Source organism: Astyanax mexicanus, chromosome 9, assembly GCF_023375975.1.
Source record: "Astyanax mexicanus isolate ESR-SI-001 chromosome 9, AstMex3_surface, whole genome shotgun sequence".
Lineage (NCBI taxonomy): Eukaryota > Metazoa > Chordata > Actinopteri > Characiformes > Acestrorhamphidae > Astyanax > Astyanax mexicanus.
This window is the reverse complement of record NC_064416.1, coordinates 23,526,395-23,540,425: the sequence shown is the minus strand read 5'-3', so window position 1 is coordinate 23,540,425 and position 14,031 is coordinate 23,526,395. Positions and strand designations below refer to the sequence as shown.

Sequence of the window (14,031 nt, the reverse complement as noted above, 5' to 3'; positions counted from 1 at the left end):
TTGGTTAAGTTTGGTCATACTGGTGGTTTGCCTTGTCAGGTTTGATGATCATGCTTTTAGATCATTAAACGAAACATACCTTTGCTGGTCAAGAGCTAAGATGGTCAACCAGCTTGACCAGATTGACAGGCTGTTTTTTATAAAGTTAATTAAATCAAGGCCTCACTCATTCAAGTTTAACAGTCAAAAATGTGCTGAATTGAGCCAGCTGTGTACTTTTGATGAGTGCTTTTATTTTTCACACAGTTGTCAAACAATGTAATGTAATTAACATTGTGAAACCAGCTGTTGAGTCGTTTCATTTGATCAGCACTTGGATAGGTTATCTCAACATGCTGCCATGTACTCTACTTTGCAACAGATGATGACAAGAAATAATGAAAGTGTCAAAGATTTAACATTGCTAAATGTTACAAATGGTCTAAGCTGGTCTTTGGTGGTAAAGGCCAAGGCAGTTAAAAGTTGCTCGAGTTGCTCCCATAGTTACTCCCATGCCCAACATGCCCATGTGGGGCCTGTATGTGTAGCCAATCTGGGAGCAAGGGCATTTTGTCCATGGGTCCCATATTTGTCCCCACATACAGATGTCAGTGAAGCTGTTGAGCCCTTTAGCAAGAACTTATCCCTTTCTCTTTCCAGATGCCACATCGATGGCAGCCCACTGCCCCAAACATGTGTTTTTACAGTATGTCACTGTTTATGTATGTGTGCATGGTCACTAGTGTGTTCACTGTACAGATGGGTTAAAGACAGAGGCCATATTTAATCTGTGGCCAAGTATTGTCAGTATGTTTTTCTTGTCTTATCAGCGATGGGATCAGGAAAGGTACATTGCTTATTAGGCTGATATCAGACCTATTCTTCATCTTCCTCAATAGATTTACCCTTACTTTCTGAATCTGTCTCTTCTTTCTGCCTGAAAACTATTTCTTTTTCTTCATTATTGGACTCTGGAGTCTGAAAAACTTGCTGGGGATTACCTATATCGCTCTCATTCTCTCTTCTTTTCTTGTACTTGCCTGTGTCTAACAATAAAATGTAACCCTGAATGAGTGCTCTTTCCCCCTACCGGTTGGAATGTTGGCCAGCACAGGCATCTGTTGGCTGATGTATGAGGGCTGGGGATCTGGTGCTTTCCTCTGTGTTGGTGTGTGTCTAGTGATGCTGCATTAGAAGCAGGTAGGTGATTTAAAATGTATCAGTAGAGGCATGTGCTTCCCTAGTGTCAGAAGCATTGCACAGGACAGTCGGAGTCTGAGTGGGTGGTTGAGTTAATAGGCAAAATTAAGGCAGGAAAACCCACAAACATCAGTGGAGGGTTACTGTAGTAAAGGCCTGGTAAAACATTTCACCAGGAGGAAATTTGACACTTGGTGATGGGTTTCCTTAAGTTACAGACTTTCAAGCATTCACTGACTGAAATATAATTTGTATTATAAGTACTATATTGATAATAATATAAATATAGTTTCTTATACTCAAATTCTTCCAAGTGTTATTCATAGTCCTAACTGATCACATTGCAAGATCAGATAAGCAGCAATTCACCCACTGTCAGGCTTGTCCTTTAAATGCTCGGAAGGAAGTGTGTCTTAGATACCAGTAAAGTTTTTGTTCCGCTTTGCTCTTGCATGCTTAAATTAATCTGAGGTGTGAGTGATGTCAACATCATCTTTAATAGCGGCTTGTTACACAAATAACCATGTCAGTGCCAGAGATTTAGCATTTTACATGTTTTTTGTTAAATCGTGATGTGGGTCATTATCTGAATGCTCTGCCTTTTGAATATTCATCCATCAAAAATACTTTAGATTACATAAAAATCACTTTTCCCTTTCACTTTTTCACTTTTAATCACTTTTAGATATAACTTTTCATATTCTGTCATGCATGCACCAACCCTGCGAAACTTTAATTTGGAGTGGCTGAACTATAGTTGTGAATTTAGAATTGTTCATGTTGACCCTTTTTTTGTTTCAAAATACATTTTGATTCTGCATTCATTCCTAAGCTAAGTATGGAGAAATATTAGGTGGAATTTATATTATTAATTGCTGATCATACAGCAAGTGCATTTAGTCTGGTAAAAAAAAGTAAACAGCATGTAGGCTGTGATGTTACTCATTTGTACCCAAACAGGGACAGAGTGGACAGGAAAATTTTGGGCATGTTAATATAGCTTAATATTTGAAGGAAAATTTAATAATTAAAATGACTAAAGTATTAAAAATCTTACATTTACACATATTCAAAACTTTAAGAAAACAGATTTATTTTTAGATTATTTGTGTTTTATTGTGAATTATTTGACAAAACCAGACTCACTGGGTACATAACTTCAAAGTACACTGTATACAAGTACAAAAAGTAATTTATTTATTTACCAAATGTATTGCTACACAAAATGCACATTATGTTGATATTGATCCTTGTATTAATTGCTGTACTTTGGTTATTCAGTTATTAGGTTCATCCAGAGCAAGAAGGGCAGTTGGGCAGATTGCACCCTGTCATTAATTGTTGATCTTACTTCCAAGGAAAGAATTTGCCTCTGCTGTTTCCTTTCACCTCCCATTAGACCAAATCTGTCCCACCTCATTTGTTTAGCAAAGCAGCCGAGGTGTTATCATGAGACGGAGTGCGTGCTGCCTCCTGTATGGTCCCTCTGTCTGAGGCTGTGACTTGTTCTCTTGCCATTGGCTGCTGAGCCCCAGTTTTGAAAAACAGACAGTGGTGCAGGGAGGGAAACATTAATCAGGCAGTAGCAGTGACATCATGCAGCTTGGCAGAGTGCGGAGGAGGTTCCTGCCTCAACTCTGCTTTTCTTCAGCAGAGGACTGAGAGCTCAGAAGGAGAGAGAGAGCTCAAGGACAAGCCTCCTAGGTTTCTTAGTGTTCTCTGCTTTGTAAACAGGAGTGCGATTTGCTAGTTTTCTGGTTTGCTAGTTTAAAAAAAAAAAAACTCACCTGACTGCAATGTGTGTGCTGAAGTTGCACCTTGAACACCTGATAATTGCACCTTAAGAAGTTGGACCTTATGAACTGGACCTTATCGACAATATCGCCACTAAAAATGAAACAATAAAAACCTTATCAGCAGAAGAACTGTGTGATGCTTATAGAGAAGAAAACAACACAGTCTTCCCCTAGCAGACTGGAGAGGCTCTTGAAATGTCACTAAGGTTGGATAAACACTGCTGATATTTCCTCCTGTTGTTCTTCGGGGGCGAGAGTGGGCCCCACTGCGCTGCTCCCCTAGGTAGATTAGAGGCAGTAGAGACTGAGCTGATGTAACACTATGGCTGAGTGAACTCATAGAAGGCATTGGCACTGACACCAGAACTGCCAAGCAAGGTTTCATCAGCTAATAAGCTTTGAATCAGCCTTCGGGGAGGGAGCTCAGAGTCAGCACAAGCAGGCACTACTGATTTTATTGAGCACCTGCTGTGGAAGTGTAATAACCTTTAAAACAACCCAGCAGAACGTATTGTACCGTCAACAGAGTTAATACTGTAATACTGTAACTGATAAGATAGCATTGAAAATAAAGGTGTCAAAACAGGTTCTTTGGAGCTAGCAAAGAACCACCTCTGACTTCACAAAGAAACCTTTTAGTGAAGAAAAGAAACTGGTTTCCCAGACCGAAATTAAACCTAATCTTGGATGACACAGCATTTTAAATGGAGATTTTCCATTGAAATGGAAATTAAGTCTACTACTAAGATTAATCCCTGTCTGGGAAACCACCCCAATATGTTATAACCTTTTGTACCATACAACTAGATACAACACTAAAAAGAAACTATAAACTATAAGGTGACTGATAGGAATGTTTTTTGCTTGTGCAACCAGTGCAATCTTATTTTCTTAATCAGTGTTAACATTTCAATATATGTAAAGATACTAGTTATATGCAGAAACCATATGTATTCATGTATACATGCCATGCTATGGTCCTGTGTATCAAGACAGTTGGAAGTGTTTCCAGTGTCTACTTAGAAAAAACTATCGGAGCCACACCTGCAGTAAAAACAAACGCTGCAGTAAACACATCGCATCAGGAGGAAAGAACAAGGAAGCAGGAATTGTTATTCTAAAAAATTAGTCAATGATCATTCCTTACATATACTGTATTGCCAAAAGTATTTGCTGACTCATGCAAATCATTGAGCACGTTGAATTCCAGTGTGGTACTGTGATAGGATGATCCCTGTGCAAAAAGTCCAGTTTTGAAATTTCCTCACTACTAAACATTCCACCGTCAACTGTCAGTTATATAAAAAAAAAGTGAAATCGATTTATAGTGAAAGCAACTCACTTTTTCAACGTAAAATGACAAGCAGATGCTAAGGGGCATGGTGTTCAGAAGCCACTAACTTTCTGTAGAGTCAATCACTTCAGACCTTCAAACTACATGTGGCCTTCAGATTAGCTCAAGAACAGTAAAGTGTGGAGAGATTCATAGAACGGGTTTCCATGGCCGAGCAGCTCAATCCAAGCCTAACATCATCAAACACAAAGGCAGGCAAGTTAATACATTTGGCAATATAGTGATATAATAAATGAGTGATATAATATAGTGATATAATAAATGAGTGATATAATATAGTGATAAAATATATGAGTGATATAATATAGTGATATAATACACATAAGTCCAAAAGTTTTGGGCATTTAGAGATCACTCTTGCGAGAATGTGTAATCGAACTGAGCATATATAAAAAAAAAAACATTTAAGGGCATTTTCACACCAGCACTTTTTGGTCTGGTTAAAATAGACTGTGGTTCGTTTGTACCCTTAGTGCGGTTCAATTGAGCAGGTGTGAAAACACACAAGTAATCGCATGCGTGTGTGTGTGTGTCAAAATTACTGGGCCGAGACCTGCCAGTGGAGGATGTCTCAGTCCGTTCCCAAACGAACTCTGAAGCAATTCGCTCGTGGTAAGAATGTGATCCGTTCCTGATCTGACACAGCTATCACATACACTCCTTTTATTTGAGCTAAACTGCTGCTAAGGCGCAGTTAAATCTGATATATTAGCCAGGAAATGCTAATTAGTTACCACAGCTATGAACAAACTCTGTCTCTGTCCGATGCATGTGCGGTCTGTGTTGCATTCACTACTGAGGAGTAACTGTTTATTATACGTTGGGTTTATTGACAAATATCTTTCAGTTATGATTACTTATCTTAGTACCTATAATGACATAATCATTGTGTGAAACCTTGTATTCAATATGCATAACCAATACTCACATTGTATTTGATCATCTTTATTACTCACAGTGTATTTTACACGCATTTATATAAAAGATTAACCAATAATCACAGTATATTCTTTAAAACACTGTTTGATCGAGCATGTGTCTAACATCATCCTTATTATGACAAATTAACCCACATGATACATAAGGCGTATATTAACACATAGGATCTATTATATGGCGGACTAACCACGCGCCACTAACACATTAACATATAACATATGAGAACTATTGTGAAACTTATATAGCTCATGTTTGAAGCATTTTGTTTATCTGCATGTCTCTGACTAACGGCCATCAATCATCAGCTGGTGCACTCTGTATGAACTAAATTGATACAAAGGAGGCTTCAGGACAAACAGTGTGGCCTTTCTCTCTGTGCGTGCAAAGTCCTTCACCTACCAAAGCGGGAGGATGCGCGCACATAGGGAGGGTGGCACTGTCTAATTACTGAAACAATATCACACTGTGACTGGACCCAGTCAATTCTTAAAACAATACCACACTGTCTGGAAGAACACAGTCAAGGCCAAACACTGATGGTCCGGTCAGACACGTGAAATGGATTACTAACACGTGAAATTATGCACACTAACATGAGATGATTTTAGCAACGCCTCATCAGCAGGTTTCACGTCATTTGGGGTATAAAACATGGAGTCAGATCAGAGGGGGGTCAGAACTTATGCTGGGACGGCTGTTAGACGGTCTTTCATGTGTTGGTTCTCCTGAATATTCAGTACTTTGTAATAAATACTTGGTTTGCTTTCAACTTCACTCCACCTGTCTGACTCTCTCTATCAAACGAACACGCAGGGGAGTTGTACCCCGGACGAGAGGTGGGGGTAGCCCACTTTTCATTTTCTTTTCTACAACACTACTTACAACATTCAGTGTTAAAACAGCCTCACACTGCACAGATATCCTGTAACACAGAATCTTCACACTATATGTACTTTTTTTGCTCACTCATCAGACAGTTCAGACAATGTGCTCACAATTTTTTCTTTTATTCTTATATCAGCAGCACTTGCAGTGTCACATTTCCTTTGGAATAGGGTCAAAGTGATGCATATATGTTGGTAGCTTTATATCTGTGCTCGCATTAAAAATGGTTTTCTCTGACAGGACCAGTTGGACCGACTAACTCACAGCACATTGACAAAAGACACGATTTGCAGTCAGGAATGTCTTGGAGCCATTTCTAAACAACTGCAGATTCCAAGGTCATCAGTTCAAACAAAGTCTCTGTTCTTGAAAATGTTCTCAGTTCTTGCAAATGTCAGTTCAGTACACTCCTTAACTGCTACTCTCAGCAGACAGGAAATAGGTTCAGATGGTCAGGATGAATCAAAGAACAACTAAATTACAGGCCTGAAAAAAATGGTAGCTGCTGCAACATTGGTGACACCGTCTACAGTCAAGACAATTTTACAATCGCCATGGACTGAGAGGCTTTTTATAGTAAGATTAGATAAAGATACGTGGGGACCCAATTGTTAGCCTATAGACATATACAAGTGTATGTTAACACAGTATTACTGTGAAACAGCATAAGAAGGATCTGCGTTTGTCCTTTGAGTGAACTCCTGCTAGTATATGTGTGTGTGTGTGAGTGAGAAGACTCTGAGCTCGGAAAGGAGTGAGAGCAAAGGACAGGTGTGGACTAATTGGCAACAAAGATGATAGTTTGGACAGTGGCAGTAGGCCAACATACACTAACGGTAAAAAAAAGCACCCAACTCACTAAGATCTATGAGTGGGAACTGACAACTTTCCCGGATGAGGAAGCCAACAACTCGTTAGCAGAGCGGAATGTGAAAGCCTTCTATAAGATAAGAGCAAACACAGGTCAGCTCGTCCTGGCTGTTTGAGTTTTTTTTTTTCTCTGATCAATTGGATACGATTATGTACAAAGCTGAAGAGGGTTATGTGACAAAAGAAAGGTGGAGCTTGATGCCCCATCTGTATTTCAGCCCACCGAGTGTTCAACCCATTTTACCTGTATAAAACCTTGTGCTTTTAACTCTGTATCCTAGAAGACTTGGGGGTTTCAAACCAATTTGTAAGATTGAAACTATCTGCTAAATAAATCTGTCTTCTCCTTTCTTTAAACAGTTTGATTCTCATCTGTCTTTTATTTTCTACTTTTACTTTGACAGTTGTATGCTTAGTGAACTCCTTCGGGAAGGCCCCCCCATCTATGTTGTACTAGGTACAACAGATACGTGGAAAAATAAAAACAAGAACACTTTACCAACTCTTAAGCATGGTGGTGGTAGTATCCATGCTCTGCTGCTGTTTTAAAAATGGAACACTACTCATAATGGATAGAATAATGAGGTAGTAGAATAATGAGGCTTGCACAGAATTCTTTAACATAACTTCAAGCCAAGTGCTAGATGGTTAAAACCTGGGCTCAGCTGTGTCCACATCAACAGTGGCTGTGGAATCGCTACCTTTCGGTGCAGTTTGCAAAGGTAAATGTAACCAAATATTAGACGTGGGGTCTGTATTTTATTTTATTTTTTAACTTTTTTTTTATTTTGTAAAATTGTATTAATTTCACAAAAACAACATTTAACCTTTTGCCCTACTTTCAACTACATTTACTTGACGAATGGTTTCTAGTCAGTGCAGCATTACTAAATAAAACTGCCTTTATTTATTATGGAATCTTTCATACAGTCTGTGTTTAATCACCTGGACTCTTGTGTGTACTGTAAGAGCGAGTTCCAGTGTACTCAGTTCTACAACTGAACTAATTATGCACATCTAACCCTAACACTTTTTCTACTACTACTACTTCCAGAAGTTGAACAGCATATACAGTAAAAGTCAAGTGTTGATTTCTACTAAACTCAACACTATAATAGAATAAGATTACTCTATCAATATGACTAACAATTGTTTATTCAGGGAAGGTTGGCTTGTGTTTTTGGTCCTTTAAACTGCATAAACATCTCCATTGTACGAGAGATTTAATCCAGCAGTCTTACTGCTTTGCCAGCACTTTGTCATACGATACTGAAAATAGTAACTTGCTCACATGACCTACAACATAGTACAACATACAAATAACCATTATATAGAGATATAACTAAATTACCAAGGAAAGTCAGCCCTGGCGGGCAAGCTATGGTTGGGGGAGACTTGCCTTTTATGTAAATAAATAATGCCAGGAGCCAATAGGAAAATTGCAGTTTGTGTAATGTGAAATTTACTTTATTTTTTGTCTCAGCTGTTTAATTTACTCTACACAAACAAAGTGAGTGCAAATTTGAATTCAAGTATTCAGGTGTATTGAGTAGATTCTATAGTTTGTATTTTTAATCAATAATTGGATAACTGGATAGTGCTGTCTCCAGACAGAAATTAATTAGAAAATAGCCTAATTAAATCATTTTGAATTTGTTTATTTGGGTTAGCACTGAAATGTTCAACTCAAATGACTCCAACACTGAACACCCTTCAAACCTGAATTAGTAAAAATAGAAAAAAGTAGATATTTAAACTTTCCAGGTTTTACTGTGAAGTTAGCTGAATGTAGAATAAATACATGATAAAAACAGTCAGTCTCATTTAGTAGTGTTTTTCGTTGGGTATATGTTACTCAAATAGAATCAAAATTATGCTTGTTTTTGAAGCATTCATAGCTGAAGTAAAACGTTGATGCAGTGTTTCTTTTTTAGGCATACTTCTTCTTTTCAGATGATGTGTCTGGGTAGAGGAAAGTGTATGTAAATTAGGCTGGATGTTTAAGGGGAAATTTGGTTGTTAGGGCATGACTGTGCAACCACATTTTAGGATTCAAATTATTTCCATCTTACCAAAAGCACATCAGAGAGGAATAGCAGTGTGGGTCCGAGGTGAATTTAATTTCATGTTTGACATTAAGAAATTCAGAATTCTGCTCTTCTCATCATTTATCACAAAGGAAATATTTAGGGCCCAATCCTGCTGCATTCAGTAGGGACAGTAGTGTGAGAGAAATAATGAACAAATTAGTCTCGAAATGACCTCGTGAACGGTACAATAATAAAAAAAGATTATCCCTTCTCACACGCAGGAGGATAGGTTTGGCTTGATATTATCTCCATGGCACTGTTCCCTGTGAAGATATCCTGTGTAGAAAAGAGACAGAAGAGCAGACTTGAGAGGAAGCCTTTTTAATCAATGTAACCACATACAGACTTAGGACTCTCTCCATGTCTGAGGAATGAGAGCTCAAACCCCAGCTTATATGCAAGTTTTACCCCTCTTCAAGGCAACAACTGTCATTGAACAAAAGGGTATCTTTTTTAAAGTACAAGTCTATCGCTTTCTATTTTCCCCCGCTGAAACCTCTACAATAGGGCCTGTAGAAAGAATTTCTTTAATCGGCTTCAAGTGAATTGGACATTGTAGTATTTTAGATATGTTTGCGAATTTAAATTTTCATCAGGTCAAATTAGTCTCAAAACTTGACAAAGAAATGTAAACATATATTTTACCATTGCTCTGACATCACAAGGTCACATTTCATTAAAGTTAAATATATTTATTCATTGCTCATTTGATAAAGTATTTTTCCTATGGCCCCTAAAGGATTTTGCTCAAATCTTAGTCAAATATACTCAAATACAAGTTAAGTTAGTAAAATAAAAGTTCAGTAAAGATGGTGGTTATAGTTTGTTGCTTATCATTGCTTGAACTGCACTCTGACTAGCTTTAACATTTCCAGTCACATACACATTGTAGCATAACCCTTGCATCCCCCAACAACTGTTTTAGGACAGTGTCAAAATCCTGATGCATGGTGTACACTTTTTCCTTCTGTCAAAAGTCTGGTCATATGATGGTTTATCAAACAATTCTCTAACAATATCTAAAACTATGGTAGATAATTATTTAGAAACCAGCTGTGGGAGCCATTTTTTTCAGAAATCCAACTGAAAGAAATCCATACTCTACAGACCTCCTTCCAAAGCTACACTCCAAAACACAGGAAGGCAAATAGTTAGTCACATAAAGAGGAACATAGAGAGGGATATATATAGCAAGACAAGATGCAATTGTACATTCATCCTTTAAATTTGTGAAAGCAAATAAAGAAGGAAATCCTCACTCAAAACAAAAAAAAAAACAAAACACACACATATACAGATACATACAAACCATATAAATGCCATGTTTTTTCTAGGTTAAAACAGTTGCTGCCAGCATAACTTTAATGCTCAAGATTAATGCTTGTTGTAGCTGTGAAGCCTTAATCTTTGCCCTTGTTTTTTTTACTGCCATTCCTGGTCCTCTTGCTTATTTTGTTTTGTTAAGTTTAAATATAATATTAGATTACAGCAAAACCAATTCTAAAAAAAATTTGTCAGCAGGCTAGCCTAGCAGGGGATGAAGCTAGATGCCTGTCAGCCAATAAGTGGACACGGTTACTCAAATGACTATGCACTTGCACAAAACAAAATAGATGAGGAATTGAAATAATTACGTCTGGAGACCAGACCAGAGGTGGAGATCTGTCTTTTATTAAGCTTCAGATGTTACATCACCGGAAGTCCATTAGATCTCTCTCAAGTACAGGCAATGCACAGTGTTTTATACACAAACTTGGCACACAATGAACCAATCATGGCCTAGCTAGTGGCTGGGTTTTCTAGCTCCACACTTTTTTACTTATATAACATTGAAAAATGAACAGAGGTGGAAAGTAACGAATTACACTGCCTCACGTTAATGTAATTAAGTAGATTTTATGAGTAATTTGTAATTTTTAAAGTAGTTTTTAAAATAGGTAATTTTACATTTACTCAAGTACATTTTGACACAAGTAATCTACTTCGCTACATTAGAAAACTCCCCGTTACTGAGTAAAAATGCTGGAAAAAAAACTGTCTGAACTAAAAAAAAAAAAAAAAGACGGCGCACGGATAAAATAGCCTCGTTACTCATATTTCATTCCGGCAACATAAAAAAACAGACATATAAATCGCGCCATCCGGAAAGTTTGTAGTTGGATAACAAGTATAAACATATAACTTACCATTCAGACCTTCGATTGGTTTGTATTTGATGCGTGACCTGCACGACACGTCAAACTCCAGAACTGCGCCAGTGAGAAAGTTGGTTACGCGCCTCCAGCTGCAGCGAGGGGCTTCGGAATGGTTGGATGCAATGCAGCTCAGCAGCACGAGATTTCAGAAATTCACCATCTAATTTGAAAAGCATATAGGTAAACTGAATGTTTCCTACAGTCAACTGTTGATAAGATATTGTAGTAACCTAGTGATGCACTAATGGTGTATTTGTAATGTTTGCTATGGCTTGGTACATGCCAAGACATGCAAAGGTTTGCTTGCTAGGTCTAGGCTATGATTCAGTGTTGTAAGTTCGTTTGGAGAGCGCGTGTGAGCTTTTAATTTTATTAGTTTAGGTGTAGAGGTGGGTAATCTAGGTTCAAAAAGTAAAAATCCATCCCAGGATTTCGCTCCTATTGCCTGGCTGGCTCTGGAGCTAGTTCAACCTAATCCCTGGGATGGATTTTTAATTTCTGGACCTGGATTACCCACCTTTAGCATCGTGTGGGTTTCAAGCTGAGCTAATAGAGCGTTGAGAGTAGACAACACTGGCATCAAATCAAACGCTTCTACTTTATCGTCTTAACGCGCCCTGGCCCACCCGCGGGCCAGAAAAATATCATAATTAATATCTGGCTGTGTTTATGAATAATTATTGGCTCAATATATACACACAATATGCCATATACTGAAGCTTAGAATCTCTGTTTTTCAGTTGTCCATATTTGATCCAATGCGGACATGTTATACATCACTACAACTGTCTAACTCTCAGGATTACTGAACAGTGCGTTAGTCATTTTTTATACAGTTTTACAGCAGCTTGTGTAATTAATCCCCCTGAATTACTAGAGGTAAACAGACACACACACAGCCCCCACCAGCGCTTACCTCTCCCTGCTGCTTCAAAATCGCTCCAAATAAGTAAATCCATCAGTCCATTTTACAGTAATCCTTTTCATTTTTGTCAAAGAGGTGCTGAAAATATCGAGTTTAACGCTTTATTTAAAGGTTTGGCTCGGTTTACAGTTTACTAGTGCACATGCGCAGAATCAACAGAGTCTTCTCTGAAGAAAGACGTGAAATTTCTGTTTGCCAATCAGGTGCCGCGTTAACCCTGCGTTCACACTGGAAAGCGACAGGCGACCATTCATTTCCTATGGCAGGGCGCGATTTGTCGCCGCGACACGCGAGAGGCGACAAGCGACAAAGCGACAGAGCGACAAGCGACACGGAGATGAATTTTTCTCAACTTTATGCAAATGAGTTATGACGCGGTGAAGCGACATTCTAACCCGATTGGCTCCTAGCTTTTCTTTGGACCAATCACAAACAAGGCGGTTCGACGTCCTCAAGCTCCTGCTCTCTGAATTTCTAGTTTCTTTCCCGGTTCTTTCTGTTGAACGGGGTGGACCCACATCAGTCTGTGGGAACGGCTGCGTTTCCAGCGCAGTTAAATCACAGAAACGCACAAGAGTCCAGCAAGTTTGGGAGTTATAGCTGGAGAATAAAGTGGCCAAGTGATTCCTTTTTTGTGCCTTTTTTCTTGTCGGAGGCTGGACCATGATAAACGCGGGCGTTGAGCTTGACACGCCCACAAGCGACAAACGCTGGGCGACACAAGCGACTCGTCGCGTTCCAGTGTGAACGCAGGGTAGGCGGAGACGGAGCTGGGGCGGGGTCTGTAACCCGACACTGTCACTGAGCAGATATACAAAATACAGAAACACATTCTTTACTGCAAAATAAGTTATAAAATTAGTAGATTTTGTTCTTATAAAGTTTCCAGTCCTTTGGAGAAAGAAAGGAATATCCCAGGAGCAGATCATTATAATGTCTAACCAGTGAAAGAGAGCAGTTAATTTTGTAATTTTGTTAATTTTGCAGACAAATCTGCAGTAGCCTATATGTACAAAGCCTGTGCAAGAGGTGGTGTTGTGACTGTCAAATTGATTTAATGATTACTATCAGGATGTAAAGAATATTTTAAGACACATGATAAAAAATAATGTTTAAAAGGAATAAAATGAACCTAAAAGACTGTGTATAATCAAACATTTGACTACATTTATTATGTAGCCAAGAATAAAATAATCATAAAATTATACCCTAATAGCAAAATAATTGAATAAATGTCATTTTTTGGTTGCATTACATATTTTAAGGTTGATCATGAAAAGCAACCATAAACAACCTTTATTTAACATTCCCTAAAATTTATTTAAAGGCTTTGAGTGTTTGGGGCTCTGAATCTACTTCACAATTCTTTTAGGTGAAAGGAGTGTCATGGTTTAAACAACATCAATCAGACTCCCAAGAAGGAAGTCAGGCTAAGTGTAACACCAACTGTTTAAACTACATAGATTTGCATGCAATGTAAAACAAATAGAAAGGAATTGAAATAATTACAGCTGAAGACCAGGTTTAAGAAAGGTGGAGATTGTCTTTATTGAAAATAGATGTTCATTAGCCGTACATATTTAATTTAAGTAAAACAATTTTTTTGGTACTACAACCAAACATACAAAACCATAATGTTGAAACGACATTAAATTAATGTGCACAAATAAATCAATCAGAGTTGTTCAGATGCATTAGCAATAAAAAAAGTGAACACTGATTTGACATCCTTTTGCTATCTGGGTAAAATAATCAACAAGTGAAACACAGATAAACGAATATACAATATACTCTAAAA

At 38.0% G+C, this 14,031-nt stretch overlaps 1 long non-coding RNA gene across 1 annotated transcript; it reads right to left on the bottom strand.

Annotated features, from left to right (window-relative positions):
• Positions 1-5,258: 5,258 nt before the first annotated feature.
• LOC111194771 (uncharacterized) lies at positions 5,259-12,739 on the bottom strand. Its single transcript, XR_002651249.2, has 3 exons — positions 12,225-12,739; positions 11,300-11,468; positions 5,259-9,389 (listed from the first exon to the last, which is right to left on the bottom strand). It is a non-coding gene; the product is annotated as an uncharacterized LOC111194771 (long non-coding RNA).
• Positions 12,740-14,031: the final 1,292 nt, after the last annotated feature.